Source organism: Plectropomus leopardus, chromosome 11 (genome assembly GCF_008729295.1).
Source record: "Plectropomus leopardus isolate mb chromosome 11, YSFRI_Pleo_2.0, whole genome shotgun sequence".
Classification (NCBI taxonomy): domain Eukaryota; kingdom Metazoa; phylum Chordata; class Actinopteri; order Perciformes; family Serranidae; genus Plectropomus; species Plectropomus leopardus.
The window spans coordinates 31,412,344-31,427,224 of NC_056473.1; the positions used below are offsets into that span (position 1 = coordinate 31,412,344).

Genomic DNA, 14,881 nt, shown 5'->3' on the forward strand with positions numbered 1-14,881 from the left:
CATTTCACAGCTAAAGGCCTATTTTTTCATATCTGACATGTAAATCCAAGTATTAGTTTGTAAAATATGATGCATTAGTGGAGATTGTGATGTGATTTACACAAAGGCTAGTTGGAGTTTTCAGAAAGACTCAAAACTGCATCCTACATTTCCTGCATCCAGTGAGCATTTTTAATCGCAACCGCCATGGCTCCTAAACGGGCTGTGATGAAGTCAGTTTTTATATCATTAAGAATGAACAAATACTGATCAACCCTCATAACCGCAGCTGCTTTTTTTTCATTGCTTTGATTTTTTGTTGTTGTTAACTTTATTTAGAACATAAAGTACAGTTAACCATACCAGTTCAATAACTTAAAATACAAATGTGACACGAGGTGCTGGCAGAAAGTTAATTTTAAAAAATTAATAAATTCAAAATACCTTTTACTACCTACTACCCTCATAGCGACTAAGGAAACCTATTTTGTGTTATTGACATAAAATGTTGTTCTATGTTAAGGTTTAGTGCATGGTTATGGTGATATAGAGCGAGTGCCCTCTTCTACACCTTCCTTGTGTTTTGAATTATTAAATCAACCGGGATCTGTATGAAACAGTAAAACCTTAAATTTCTTACTGATCCTGTTGTCATGTTAGCAGAGTGAAAGAGGCCTCATCAATGAAATCACTAGACTGATATAACCTTTATTAATTTTAAGGTAATTCTGCTGAAATTGAGATTGTGTTTGTGCAGTTGACAGTATCTATGCTGCTGCTGGCTGTTTGTTGCATGAACTGCATGTTGGTTCTTTGGAGACCTTTAACCCCATTGGTTTAAAACCAGGGCTCGTCCGGGATTTGAACCCGGACCTCTCGCACCCTAAGCGAGAATCATACCCTAGACCAACGAGCCATGTTTTTTTGCTGAAAAAATTATATGTAAAATTTTCCTCCCTGTTATTTTCGGCTCTGCGGTTTAACTCAATGTATTTGTTTTTACATTTAAACTCCTACTGTTGTTTTCAAAGGGAACTTTGAACCCTAAATCTGAAATGAAGTTGTTAATGAAATTAAATGAGTTAGTCTTTTCTTTCAATTAGAAAATCAACTTTCATTTAAGAATGTAAGTTAAACTTTTCCTCTTTACTTCGCTTACTTTGTCAATTATTATCATTTCTGCAGTGATAAGTTTAAAATACAGTTCCCTTTGTACATGAAGACCAGCCTTTTTATCTTGAATTTATTGCTACATTTTCTTGACCTTGTTTTATATAATGCATGTTGTTTCATTTGCACCATTAACCCCATTAGTTTAAAACCCAGGGCTCCCTAATCATACAATCATACAGAATCATACATTTAAGAATGTAGGTTAAAATTTTTCTTTGTTACTTCACTTAAATTACCCATTACTGTCATTTCTGCAGCTGATAAAGTTTAAAATATGGTTTACTGTATGTTGAGTTGTATGTTTCTTACATAGACTGATATAACCGTTTTTTTAATTTTAAGGTAATTTCTGCTGAAATTGAGATAGTGTTTGTGCAGTTGATGGTACATGTGCTGCAGCTGGCTGTTTCTACAGTGAATTACATGGTGTTTCTTCTAGACTGTTACCCCCATTGGTTTTAAGTGCAGGGCTCGTCCGGGATTTGAACCCAGGACCTCTCACACCCGAAGTGAGAATCATACCCCTAGACCAACGAGCCACACTTTATACTGAAAAAAGGTATATTTATTATTTTAATTTTCTTGAACTTCTTTTATAAAAGATTCAGATGATTTCTTAAATAGGCTAATATAAACTAACGATAATTCTACTATTGAGATTGCATTTGTGCACTTGACAGTTCACATGCTGCATGCTGGCTGTTTTTTTGCATATTTAATGTTTTAAACAGATGACTTCTTACAAAGGCAAAGAAAAAAAATATTTAAAATTTCACTTTGTACTGAGCCAGCCTGATGGTAATTCTGACCTGACACTGAGTTTGACTGCACAAAGGCAAACATAACCCTATTGAGCTATGGTGCTAGCTGCCTGCCAGCTGCCTGCCTGCTTTCAGACTGCTAACACCATTGGTTTTAAACCCAGGGCTCGTCCGGGATTTGAACCCGGGACCTCTCGCACCCAAAGCAAGAATCATACCCCTAGACCAACGAGCCATGTTTTGCATTTAAGAATGTAGGTTAAAAAATTTTCTCTGTTACTTCATTTATATTGCCCATTATTGTCATTTCTGCAGTGGATAAGTGTAAAATACAGTTCACCTTGTACATGAATACCAGCCTTTTTATCTTGAATTTATTGCCATATTTTATTGAACTTGTTTTATATAAAATTTAGATGACTTCTTACAAAGGCAAATATAACCCTTATTAAGCTGAAGGTAATTCTGCTGACACTTGAGACTGAGTTTGTGCAGTTCACAGTACATATGCTGCTGCAGCTGCCTGCTTGTACAGTAAATTGCATGTTGTTTTGTTTGCACCACTAACCCCATTGGTTTTAAAATCCAGGGCTCGTCCGGGATTTGAACCCGGGACCTCTCACACCCGAAGCGAGAATCATACCCCTAGACCAACGAGCCACACTTTATACTGAAAAAAGTATATATTTTATTTTTTTAATTTTCTTGAACTTGTTTTATAAAAGATTCAGATGATTTCTTAAATAGGCTAATATAAACCTTATTAAACTAAAGATAATTCTACTATTGAGATTGTATTTGTGCACTTGACAGTTCATATGCTGCATGGTGGCTGTTAGTACAGTGAATTGCATGTTGTGTGTTTTTCAGACCTATAACCCTATTAGTTTTTAACCCAGGGCTCGTCCGGGATTTGAACCGGGACCTCTCGCACCCTAAGCGAGAATCATACCCCTAGACCAACGAGCCATGTTTTCTAATGAAGTTATATTTAAAATTTTTCCTCCCCTGTGATTTTTCAGCTCTGCAGATTTAACTCTTTCGTGAGACTCAATGTATTAACCCATTTTTTTTGAACATTTAAACTCCTACTGTTTTTTCAAATGGATACTTTGAACCCTAAATCTGAATAAAGTTGTTTATCATTAAATAGACCATTTCGCCAAATCAATTTTCATTTAAGAATGCAAGTTGAAATTGTCTTTGTAACTTCACTTATATTGCCCATTATTGTCATTTTGCAGTGGATAAGTCTAAAATGCAGTTCACTTTGTACATGAATACCAGCCTTTTTATCTTGAATTTACTGCCATATTTTATTGAACTTGTTTTATATATTCATAAAGTACAAACAGTTAACCATACCAGTTCAATAACTTAAGGTTAATACTGTGACACGAGACTACTGGCAGTTCAAGTTCATTTTAAAAAATAAATAAAATTCAAAATACCTTTTCAGAGTATCAAGTCTATTGGTTATTAATTGAACCTTGAATTAGTCAATGTTTTGAACCCGAAATGTACTATCCTCATCAAAGCGAAAAAAGTTAACACAAAACGAGCTCTACACTTTATAAATAACAAATACTTCCAGTGTTTAATACAAAAGACATTCTTTTTACATTTCTGAACGTAGCGACTACCTGGTTGAACGTATATATTTTAAATGTTTTATTTTAACGGAAACTTCTTCCATTACTTCTTGGTCTCGTGACACTACTGCTTGACGTCACCTTTGTAAAAGCCCAAAACCCTTGTAAATACTATGCTATCTCGCCGGGTGCGGTGGCGCGCGCCTGTAATCCAAGTTACCGGGAGGCTGAGGCTGGCGGATCGTTTGAGCTCAGGAGCTCTGGCTGCAGCGGACTGTGCCGATCGGGTGTCCGCACTAAGTTCGGTATCGATATGGTGCTCCTGGGGGAGCCGGGGTCACCAGGTCGTCTAAGGAGGGGTGCACCGGCCCAGGTCGGAGACGGAGCAGGTCAAAGCCCCCGTGCCGCTCAGTAGTGGGATCGCGCCTGAGAATTTAGACGCTGCAGTTCAGCCTGAGGAACACAGCGGGTATTTTTCTTTTCAAACATTTAAAACTCTGTCTGCTGATCAACAAACAAATAAACACACTACAATGTGTTACAGCAGCTTCATCACTGCTGCTTCATTTTATTGTTTCATGAAAACCGTCACAAAGCGCGTGTTTGTTTGTCCTGCAGCGCTCCACCTGGAGAGAGGAGCGATGAGCATCAATCCCAGCAGTCAGTGCAGCAGCACAGACAAGCTGCAGGACAACAACAGCTTTTTCTGTCAGTCACTCTATTTTAACCTTGATCCATCATCCAGAAATGACCATCAGAACATCAGGGCTGCAAATATTTAACACCGTGTTTATTCTTTTGTGATGTTAGTGTGTGTCTAATATCAGCACTTTGTTATTTTCCTTCATTGATCAGGAAGTCGACTCCAACTTGAACTGCTTACCTGCTGAAAAACAACTGCAAAGCATCCACACCCATATGTAGCTTTACAGGGACACTTGAATCCAGGACTTAGATTTGCAGGTTTGTGAATTTAGGTCTTCATTTTTACACTGAGGTTGACCAATTAAAAGTCCAACCGATAAAAGTGAATTTGGATTTAACTTTAAAGTACTGTATCTTTTGTACAGTAGAGAAATCGGTTCATTCCAGATGACAAATAGCGTAGTGGCTGTATCTGAATAATTTGTTTTATATCAAATGAAATTATTGTGTTTGGTTTTTATTTAGGTACATTATCAACTTGGCTGTTTAACAGAATGCAAGTTGTTTCTCTGACTTACCCCATTGGTTTTTAAGTGCAGGGCTCGTCCGGGATTTTGCCCATTATTCTCGTCATTTCTGCAGTGGCGATAAGAATCATACCCCTAGTCTAACGTTCACATTGTATACATGAAGAAAGTTTATTTATTGAATTTATTGCCATATTTTATGAACTTGTTTTATATAAAATTCAGATGATTTTACTTTTCCTCTTTACTTCACTTACTAGTGAATTATTAAATTCTGCAGTGGATAAGTTTAAAATACAGATTGCAGGTAGTGTTTGTGCACTTGACAGTACATGTGCTGCAGCTGGCTGTTTGTACAGTGAATGACATGTTGTTTTTTTTAGACTGTTAACCCCATTGGTTTTAAAACCCAGGGCTTGTCGGGATTTGAATTTGAACCCGGGACCTCTCACACCCAATGAAGCGAGAATCATACCCCTTAAAGATTCAGATGATTTCTTAAAAGGCTAATATAAACTAATAATAATAATTCTATCACACTGAGACTGAGTTTGTGCAGTTAACAGTATATATGGTGCAGCTGCCTGCCCTGCCTTCTCTCAGACTGCTAACCCCATTGGTTTTAAACCCAGGGCTCGTCCGGGATTTGAACCCGGGACCTCTCACACCCAAAGCGAGAATCATACCCCTAGACCAACGAGCCATGTTTTGCATTTAAGAATGTAGGTTAAAAAATTTTCTCTGTTACTTCACTTATATTGCCCATTATTGTCATTTCTGCAGTGGATAAATTTAAAATACAGTTCACCTTGTACATGAATACCAGCCTTTTTATCTTGAATTTATTGCCATATTTTATTGAACTTGTTTTATATAAAATTCAGATGGCTTCTTACAAAGGCAAATATAACCCTTATTATGCTGAAGGCAACTCTGCAGACATTGACATTGTGTTTGTGCATTTAACAGTTCATATGGCTGGCTGTTTCTACAGTGAACTGCATGTTGTGTCTTTTGTGTGACTCTTAACCCCATTGGTTTTAAATCCAGGGCTTGTCTGGGATTTGAACCTCTTGGACCTCTTGCACCCTAAGCAAGAATCATACCGTTATACCAATGAGCCATATTTCACATTTAAGAATGTAGGTTAAAAAAACGTCTCTGTTACTTCACTTATATTGCCTATTATTGTCATTTCTGCAGTGGATAAGTTTAAAATAGAGTTCACCTTGTACATGAATACCAGCCTTTTTATCTTGAATTTATTGAACTTGTTTTATATAACATTTAGATGACTTCTTACAAAGGCAAATATAACCCTTACTAAGCTGAAGGTAATTCTGCAGACATTGAGACTGTGTTTGTGCAGTTCACAGTACATATGCTGCAGCTGCCTGCTTGTACAGTAAATTGCATGTTGTTTTTTGCACCACTAAACCCATTGGTTTTAAACCCAGGGCTTGTCCGGGATTTGAACCCGGGACCTCTCGCACCCTAAGCGAGAATCATACCCCTAGACCAACGAGCCATGTTTTTTCAGTGAAAAAATTATATTTAAAATTTTCCTCCTCTGGTATTTTCAGCTCTGCAGTTTAACTCTTCACTGAAGACTCAATGTATTTGTTTTTACATTTAAACTCCTACTGTTGTTTTCAAATGGAACTTTGAACCCTAAATCTGAATAAATTTGTTTATCAAATAAAATTATTGTGTCTTTTTTTTTATTTAGGCAAATCAACTTTCATTTAAGAATGCAAGTTGAAATTTTCTCTGTTACTTCACTTATATTGCCCATTATTGTCATTTCTGCAGTGGATAAGTCTACAGTCTACAGTTCACTTTGTACATGAAGACCAGCCTTTTTTCTTGAATTTATTGCCATATTTTTTATGAACTTGTTTTATATAAAATTCAGATGACTTCTTACTTTTCCTCTTTACTTCACTTACTTTGTGAATTATTATCATTCCTGCAGTGGATAAGTTTAAAATACAGTTCACAGGTAGTGTTTGTGTAGTTGACAGTACATGTGCTGCAGCTGGCTGTTTGTACAGTGAATGACATGTTGTGTTTCTTCTAGACTGTTACCCCCACTGGTTTTAAGTGCAGGGCTTGTCCGGGATTTGAACCCGGGACCTCTCACACCCGAAGCGAGAATCATACCCCTAGACCAGCGAGCCACACTTTATACTGAAAAAAGTTATATTTATTATTTTAATTTTCCTGAACTTGTTTTTATTAAAGATTCAGATGATTTCTTAAATAGGCTAATATAAACTAATAATAATTCTATCACTGAAACTGAGTTGGTGCAGTTAACAGTGTATATGGTGCAGCTGCCTGCCTGCCTTCTTTCAGACTGCTAACCCCATTGGTTTTAAATCCAGGGCTCGTCCGGGATTTGAACCCGGGACCTCTCGCACCCAAAGCGAGAATCATACCCCTAGACCAACGAGCCACACTTTATACCGAAAAAAGTTATATTTATTTTTTTAATTTTCTTGAACTTGTTTTATAAAAGATTCAGATGATTTCTTAAATAGGCTAATATAAACCCTTATTAAACTAAATATAATTCTACTATTGAGATTGTATTTTGTGCACTTGACAGTTCATATGCTGCATGGTGGCTGTTAGTACAGTAAATTGCATGTTGTGTGTTTTTTGTGACCTTTAACCCTATTAGTTTTAAACCCAGGGCTCGTCCGGGATTTGAACCCGGGACCTTTCGCACCCTAAGCGAGAATCATACCCCTAGACCAACGAGCCATGTTTTGCATTTAAGAATGTAGGTTAAAAAAATTTTCTCTGTTACTTCACTTATATTGCCCATTATTGTCATTTCTGCAGTGGATAAATTTAAAATACAGTTCACCTTGTACATGAATACCAGCCTTTTTATCTTGAATTTATTGCCATATTTTTTATTGAACTTGTTTTATATAAAATTCAGATGGCTTCTTACAAAGGCAAATATAACCCTTATTATGCTGAAGGCAACTCTGCAGACATTGACATTGTGTTTGTGCATTTAACAGTTCATATGGCTGGCTGTTTCTACAGTGAACTGCATGTTGTGTCTTTTTGTGACTCTTAACCCCATTGGTTTTAAATCCAGGGCTTGTCTGGGATTTGAACCTCTTGGACCTCTTGCACCCTAAGCAAGAATCATACCGCTATACCAATGAGCCATATTTCACATTTAAGAATGTAGGTTAAAAAAAATGTCTCTGTTACTTCACTTATATTGCCTATTATTGTCATTTCTGCAGTGGATAAGTTTAAAATAGAGTTCACCTTGTACATGAATACCAGCCTTTTTATCTTGAATTTATTGAACTTGTTTTATATAACATTTAGATGACTTCTTACAAAGGCAAATAAACCCTTACTAAGCTGAAGGTAATTCTGCAGACATTGAGACTGTGTTTGTGCAGTTCACAGTACATATGCTGCAGCTGCCTGCTTGTACAGTAAATTGCATGTTGTTTTTGCACCACTAAACCCATTGGTTTTAAACCCAGGGCTCGTCCGGATTTGAACCCGGACCTCTCGCACCCTAAGCGAGAATCATACCCCTAGACCAACGAGCCATGTTTTTCAGTGAAAAAATTATATTTAAAATTTTCCTCCTCTGGTATTTTCAGCTCTGCAGTTTAACTCTTCACTGAAGACTCAATGTATTTGTTTTTACATTTAAACTCCTACTGTTGTTTTCAAATGGAACTTTGAACCCTAAATCTGAATAAATTTGTTTTATCAAATGAAATTATTGTGTCTTTTTTTTATTTAGGCAAATCAACTTTCATTTAAGAATGCAAGTTGAAATTTTCTCTGTTACTTCACTTATATTGCCAATTATTGTCATTTCTGCAGTGGATAAGTCTACAGTCTACAGTTCACTTTGTACATGAAGACCAGCCTTTTTTCTTGAATTTATTGCCATATTTTATTGAACTTGTTTTATATAAAATTCAGATGACTTCTTACTTTTCCTCTTTACTTCACTTACTTTGTGAATTATTATCATTCCTGCAGTGGATAAGTTTAAAAAATACAGTTCACAGGTAGTGTTTGTGCAGTTGACAGTACATGTGCTGCAGCTGGCTGTTTGTATAGTGAATGACATGTTGTTTCTTTTAGACTGTTACCCCCACTGGTTTTAAGTGCAGGGCTCGTCCGGGATTTGAACCCGGGACCTCTCACACCCGAAGCGAGAATCAATACCCCTAGACCAACGAGCCACACTTTATACCGAAAAAAGTTATATTTATTTTTTTAATTTTCTTGAACTTGTTTTATAAAAGATTCAGATGATTTCTTAAATAGGCTAATATAAACTAATAATAATTCTATCACTGAAACTGAGTTGGTGCAGTTAACAGTATATATGGTGCAGCTGCCTGCCTGCCTTTGTTTCAGACTGCTAACCCCATTGGTTTTAAATCCAGGGCTCGTCCGGGATTTGAACCCGGGACCTCTCGCACCCGAAGCGAGAATCATACCCCTAGACCAACGAGCCACACATTATACCGAAAAAAGTTATATTTATTTTTTTTTAATTTTCTTGAACTTGTTTTATAAAAGATTCAGATGATTTCTTAAATAGGCTAATATAAACCTTATTAAACTAAATATAATTCTATATTGAGGTTGTATTTGTGCACTTGACAGTTCATATGCTGCATGGTGGCTGTTAGTACAGTAAATTGCATGTTGCGTGTTTTTGTGACCTTTAACCCTATTAGTTTTAAACCCAGGGCTCGTCCGGGATTTGAACCCGGGACCTCTCGCACCCTAAGCGAGAATCATACCCCTAGACCAACGAGCCATGTTTTTGTATTTAAGAATGTAGGTTAAAAAATTTTCTCTGTTACTTCACTTATATTGCCCATTATTGTCATTTCTGCAGTGGATAAATTTAAAATACAGTTCACCTTGTACATGAATACCAGCCTTTTTATCTTGAATTTATTGCCATATTTTATTGAACTTGTTTATATAAAAAATCAGATGGCTTCTTACAAAGGCAAATATAACCCTTATTATGCTGAAGGCAACTCTGCAGACAGTGAGATTGTGTTTGTGCATTTAACAGTTCATATGGCTGGCTGTTTCTACAGTGAACTGCATGTTGTGTCTTTTTGTGACTCTTAACCCCATTGGTTTTAAATCCAGGGCTTGTCTGGGATTTGAACCTCTTGGACCTCTTGCACCCTAAGCAAGAATCATACCGCTATACCAATGAGCCATATTTCACATTTAAGAATGTAGGTTAAAAAAAATGTCTCTGTTACTTCACTTATATTGCCTATTATTGTCATTTCTGCAGTGGATAAGTTTAAAATAGAGTTCACCTTGTACATGAATACCAGCCTTTTTATCTTGAATTTATTGAACTTGTTTTATATAACATTTAGATGACTTCTTACAAAGGCAAATATAACCCTTACTAAGCTGAAGGTAATTCTGCAGACATTGAGACTGTGTTTGTGCAGTTCACAGTACATATGCTGCAGCTGCCTGCTTGTACAGTAAATTGCATGTTGTTTTTGCACCACTAAACCCATTGTTTTAAACCCAGGGCTCGTCCGGGATTTGAACCCGGGACCTCTCGCACCCTAAGCGAGAATCATACCCCTAGACCAATGAGCCATGTTTTCAGTGAAAAAATTATATTTAAAATTTTCCTCCTCTGGTATTTTCAGCTCTGCAGTTTAACTCTTCACTGAAGACTCAATGTATTTGTTTTTACATTTAAACTCCTACTGTTGTTTTCAAATGGAACTTTGAACCCTAAATCTGAATAAATTTGTTTATCAAATGAAATTATATTGTGTCTTTTTTTTATTTAGGCAAATCAACTTTCATTTAAGAATGCAAGTTGAAATTTTCTCTGTTACTTCACTTATATTGCCAATTATTGTCATTTCTGCAGTGGATAAGTCTACAGTCTACAGTTCACTTTGTACATGAAGACCAGCCTTTTTTCTTGAATTTATTGCCATATTTTATTGAACTTGTTTTATATAAAATTCAGATGACTTCTTACTTTTCCTCTTTACTTCACTTACTTTGTGAATTATTATCATTCCTGCAGTGGATAAGTTTAAAATACAGTTCACAGGTAGTGTTTGTGTAGTTGACAGTACATGTGCTGCAGCTGGCTGTTTGTATAGTGAATGACATGTTGTTTCTTTTAGACTGTTACCCCCACTGGTTTTAAGTGCAGGGCTCGTCCGGGATTTGAACCCGGGACCTCTCACACCCGAAGCGAGAATCATACCCCTAGACCAACGAGCCACACATTATACCGAAAAAAGTTATATTTATTTTTTTAATTTTCTTGAACTTGTTTTATAAAAGATTCAGATGATTTCTTAAATAGGCTAATATAAACTAATAATAATTCTATCACTGAAACTGAGTTTGTGCAGTTAACAGTATATATGGTGCAGCTGCCTGCCTGCCTTTGTTCAGACTGCTAACCCCATTGGTTTTAAATCCAGGGCTCGTCCGGGATTTGAACCCGGGACCTCTCGCACCCAAAGCGAGAATCATACCCCTAGACCAACGAGCCACACTTTATACCGAAAAAAGTTATATTTATTTTTTTAATTTTCTTGAACTTGTTTTATAAAAGATTCAGATGATTTCTTAAATAGGCTAATATAAACCTTATTAAACTAAATATAATTCTACTATTGAGGTTGTATTTGTGCACTTGACAGTTCATATGCTGCATGGTGGCTGTTAGTACAGTAAATTGCATGTTGCGTGTTTTTGTGACCTTTAACCCTATTAGTTTTAAACCCAGGGCTCGTCCGGGATTTGAACCCGGGACCTCTCGCACCCTAAGCGAGAATCATACCCCTAGACCAACGAGCCATGTTTTGCATTTAAGAATGTAGGTTTAAAAAATTTTCTCTGTTACTTCACTTATATTGCCCATTATTGTCATTTCTGCAGTGGATAAATTTAAAATACAGTTCACCTTGTACATGAATACCAGCCTTTTTATCTTGAATTTATTGCCATATTTTATTGAACTTGTTTTATATAAAATTCAGATGGCTTCTTACAAAGGCAAATATAACCCTTATTATGCTGAAGGCAACTCTGCAGACATTGACATTGTGTTTGTGCATTTAACATAACGTTCATATGGCTGGCTGTTTTCTACAGTGAACTGCATGTTGTGTCTTTTTGTGACTCTTAACCCCATTGGTTTTAAATCCAGGGCTTGTCTGGGATTTGAACCTCTTGGACCTCTTGCACCCTAAGCAAGAATCATACCGTTATACCAATGAGCCATATTTCACATTTAAGAATGTAGGTTAAAAAAACGTCTCTGTTACTTCACTTATATTGCCTATTATTGTCATTTCTGCAGTGGATAAGTTTAAAATAGAGTTCACCTTGTACATGAAGACCAGCCTTTTTATCTTGAATTTATTGAACTTGTTTTATATAACATTTAGATGACTTCTTACAAAGGCAAATATAACCCTTACTAAGCTGAAGGTAATTCTGCAGACATTGAGACTGTGTTTGTGCAGTTCACAGTACAATGCATATGCTGCAGCTGCCTGCTTGTACAGTAAATTGCATGTTGTTTTTGCACCACTAAACCCATTGGTTTTAAACCCAGGGCTCGTCCGGGATTTGAACCCGGGACCTCTCGCACCCTAAGCGAGAATCATACCCCTAGACCAACGAGCCATGTTTTTCAGTGAAAAAATTATATTTAAAATTTTCCTCCTCTGGTTATTTTCAGCTCTGCAGTTTAACTCTTCACTGAAGACTCAATGTATTTGTTTTTACATTTAAACTCCTACTGTTGTTTTCAAATGGAACTTTGAACCCTAAATCTGAATAAATTTGTTTATCAAATGAAATTATTGTGTCTTTTTTTATTTAGGCAAATCAACTTTCATTTAAGAATGCAAGTTGAAATTTTCTCTGTTACTTCACTTATATTGCCCATTATTGTCATTTCTGCAGTGGATAAGTCTACAGTCTACAGTTCACTTTGTACATGAAGACCAGCCTTTTTTCTTGAATTTATTGCCATATTTTATATAAAATTCAGATGACTTCTTACTTTTCCTCTTTACTTCACTTACTTTGTGAATTATTATCATTCCTGCAGTGGATAAGATTAAGATAAGGCATTATGCATAACAGTTCACAGGTAGTGTTTGTGCAGTTGACAGTACATGTGCTGCAGCTGGCTGTTTGTACAGTGAATGACATGTTGTTTCTTTTAGACTGTTACCCCCACTGGTTTTAAGTGCAGGGCTCGTCCGGGATTTGAACCCGGGACCTCTCACACCCGAAGCGAGAATCATACCCCTAGACCAATGAGCCACACTTTATACTGAAAAAAAATTATATTTATTATTTTAATTTTCCTGAACTTGTTTTTATTAAAGATTCAGATGATTTCTTAAATAGGCTAATATAAACTAATAATAATTATTCTATCACTGAGACTGAGTTTGTGCAGTTAACAGTATATATGGTGCAGCTGCCTGCCTGCCTTCTTTCAGACTGCTAACCCCATTGGTTTTAAACCCAGGGCTCGTCCGGGATTTGAACCCAGGACCTCTCGCACCCAAAGCGAGAATCACACCCCTAGACCAACGAGCCATGTTTTGCATTTAAGAATGTAGGTTAAAAAATTTTCTCTGTTACTCCACTTATATTGCCCATTATTGTCATTTCTGCAGTGGATAAATTTAAAATACAGTTCACCTTGTACATGAAGACCAGCCTTTTTTCTTGAATTTATTGCCATATTTTATTGAACTTGTTTTATATAAAATTGACTTCTTACAAAGGCAAATATAACCCTTAATATGCTGAAGGCAACTCTGCAGACATTGAGATTGTGTTTGTGCATTTAACAGTTCATATGGCTGGCTGTTTCTACAGTGAACTGCATGTTGTGTCTTTTTGTGACTCTTAACCCCATTGGTTTTAAATCCAGGGTCTGAGATTTGAACCTCTTGGACCTCTTGCACCCTAAGCGAGAATCATACCCCTAGACCAACGAGCCTCATTTGTTGATGAAAAAATTATATTTAAAATGTTCCTTCCCTGTTATTTTCAGCTCTGCTATTTAACTCTTCACTGGTGATGTGGCATTTTGAAGACTCATTATTGTGTCCAAACAGCGCCCTCTGCCTGTTATTACAACTGTGATCCACCCTCACCCCAATAGTGTTAGTTTGAAAATAGGGGTTGAGTGGTTTGCACTGTCACCTCACTGCAATGTGATTTGGGGTTTGAATCCAATGACTGACTGTGGCCCTTCTGCTTGGAGTTTGTATTTTCACCGGCATCTCCCCACAGCCCAAAGACATGAAAGTTAGGATAATTGGTGACCTGGTGACCTGTAAGGATTGTATATGAGTAAAATTAAGATAAAAATAAGAATGAAATTAGAGTGCACAGAATGCATGATATAAAATGGGAAATGAAACCTATTGAGATGTTAATAATAAAAATAAAGCAAAAACATAGTGTATAAAATGCATAAAATTAAAGAAAATACAACATTTTAAAGAGGTGGAGCAGTGCGTTAGTGAATATTTGGCCAACACAGGACATGACAATAGGTACCATGAGCACACGCTTTCACACATACTGGCACACGCCAACAGGTGTGTGTGTGTGTCCACGTGCATATACATGCATTCATACTCACATCCCTATGTATAACCATGTACAAACGAAAGACATCAGTACAGTCATCGTCATATTATTTTATCTTTATTTTCCCAATATTTCTTAAAATATGGTCTTGTATTGTAATTTTCTTGGTTATTTTTTCCATTGCATTATTTCAGATGTATGTGTTTACTACTTCTGACAGATGGAGGTTATCAGTGTATCAGAGGTGTGAATTTTTCTTAATCTTTGTATCCTTTTGTCATGTCATGGGACAGAAGCAGATGAGATAACCTATCAGAGAGGCTCATGTGGAGTTTTTGTCATTATGATTATGATCTTCAGTTTCTAGTTCAAAAGCCAGGGCTCGTCCGGGATTTGAACCCGGGACCTCTCGCACCCAAAGCGAGAATCATACCCCTAGACCAACGAGCCATACAGTTTCTCTAATCCAAAACATGTGATGTGGCAGGTCGAGGTTGACCTGACTGAACAGCACTCACTAGTGGTCATTGAGGGAAAAACAGCA

The 14,881-nt window shown here is 36.6% G+C and overlaps 20 non-coding genes across 20 annotated transcripts; all 20 read right to left on the bottom strand.

Annotated features, from left to right (window-relative positions):
* Positions 1-825: 825 nt before the first annotated feature.
* Positions 826-895, bottom strand: trnap-agg. Its single transcript has one exon. It is a non-coding gene; the product is annotated as a tRNA-Pro (tRNA).
* A 724-nt stretch (positions 896-1,619) lies between these two features.
* On the bottom strand, positions 1,620-1,691 carry trnap-cgg. Its single transcript has one exon. It is a non-coding gene; the product is annotated as a tRNA-Pro (tRNA).
* Positions 1,692-2,076: 385 nt separating this feature from the next.
* On the bottom strand, positions 2,077-2,148 carry trnap-ugg. The gene has a single exon. It is a non-coding gene; the product is annotated as a tRNA-Pro (tRNA).
* A 353-nt stretch (positions 2,149-2,501) lies between these two features.
* trnap-cgg lies at positions 2,502-2,573 on the bottom strand. Its single transcript has one exon. It is a non-coding gene; the product is annotated as a tRNA-Pro (tRNA).
* A 238-nt stretch (positions 2,574-2,811) lies between these two features.
* trnap-agg lies at positions 2,812-2,882 on the bottom strand. The gene has a single exon. It is a non-coding gene; the product is annotated as a tRNA-Pro (tRNA).
* A 2,426-nt stretch (positions 2,883-5,308) lies between these two features.
* Positions 5,309-5,380, bottom strand: trnap-ugg. The gene has a single exon. It is a non-coding gene; the product is annotated as a tRNA-Pro (tRNA).
* Positions 5,381-6,133: 753 nt separating this feature from the next.
* Positions 6,134-6,205, bottom strand: trnap-agg. The gene has a single exon. It is a non-coding gene; the product is annotated as a tRNA-Pro (tRNA).
* Positions 6,206-7,063: 858 nt separating this feature from the next.
* Positions 7,064-7,135, bottom strand: trnap-ugg. Its single transcript has one exon. It is a non-coding gene; the product is annotated as a tRNA-Pro (tRNA).
* Positions 7,136-7,374: 239 nt separating this feature from the next.
* Positions 7,375-7,446, bottom strand: trnap-agg. The gene has a single exon. It is a non-coding gene; the product is annotated as a tRNA-Pro (tRNA).
* A 1,402-nt stretch (positions 7,447-8,848) lies between these two features.
* On the bottom strand, positions 8,849-8,921 carry trnap-cgg. The gene has a single exon. It is a non-coding gene; the product is annotated as a tRNA-Pro (tRNA).
* A 206-nt stretch (positions 8,922-9,127) lies between these two features.
* Positions 9,128-9,199, bottom strand: trnap-cgg. Its single transcript has one exon. It is a non-coding gene; the product is annotated as a tRNA-Pro (tRNA).
* Positions 9,200-9,436: 237 nt separating this feature from the next.
* Positions 9,437-9,508, bottom strand: trnap-agg. The gene has a single exon. It is a non-coding gene; the product is annotated as a tRNA-Pro (tRNA).
* Positions 9,509-10,260: 752 nt separating this feature from the next.
* trnap-agg lies at positions 10,261-10,332 on the bottom strand. The gene has a single exon. It is a non-coding gene; the product is annotated as a tRNA-Pro (tRNA).
* A 576-nt stretch (positions 10,333-10,908) lies between these two features.
* Positions 10,909-10,980, bottom strand: trnap-cgg. The gene has a single exon. It is a non-coding gene; the product is annotated as a tRNA-Pro (tRNA).
* A 205-nt stretch (positions 10,981-11,185) lies between these two features.
* trnap-ugg lies at positions 11,186-11,257 on the bottom strand. The gene has a single exon. It is a non-coding gene; the product is annotated as a tRNA-Pro (tRNA).
* A 236-nt stretch (positions 11,258-11,493) lies between these two features.
* Positions 11,494-11,565, bottom strand: trnap-agg. The gene has a single exon. It is a non-coding gene; the product is annotated as a tRNA-Pro (tRNA).
* A 762-nt stretch (positions 11,566-12,327) lies between these two features.
* trnap-agg lies at positions 12,328-12,399 on the bottom strand. Its single transcript has one exon. It is a non-coding gene; the product is annotated as a tRNA-Pro (tRNA).
* Positions 12,400-12,975: 576 nt separating this feature from the next.
* On the bottom strand, positions 12,976-13,047 carry trnap-cgg. Its single transcript has one exon. It is a non-coding gene; the product is annotated as a tRNA-Pro (tRNA).
* A 210-nt stretch (positions 13,048-13,257) lies between these two features.
* trnap-ugg lies at positions 13,258-13,329 on the bottom strand. Its single transcript has one exon. It is a non-coding gene; the product is annotated as a tRNA-Pro (tRNA).
* Positions 13,330-14,715: 1,386 nt separating this feature from the next.
* Positions 14,716-14,787, bottom strand: trnap-ugg. The gene has a single exon. It is a non-coding gene; the product is annotated as a tRNA-Pro (tRNA).
* Between the last annotated feature and the right edge of the window lie 94 nt (positions 14,788-14,881).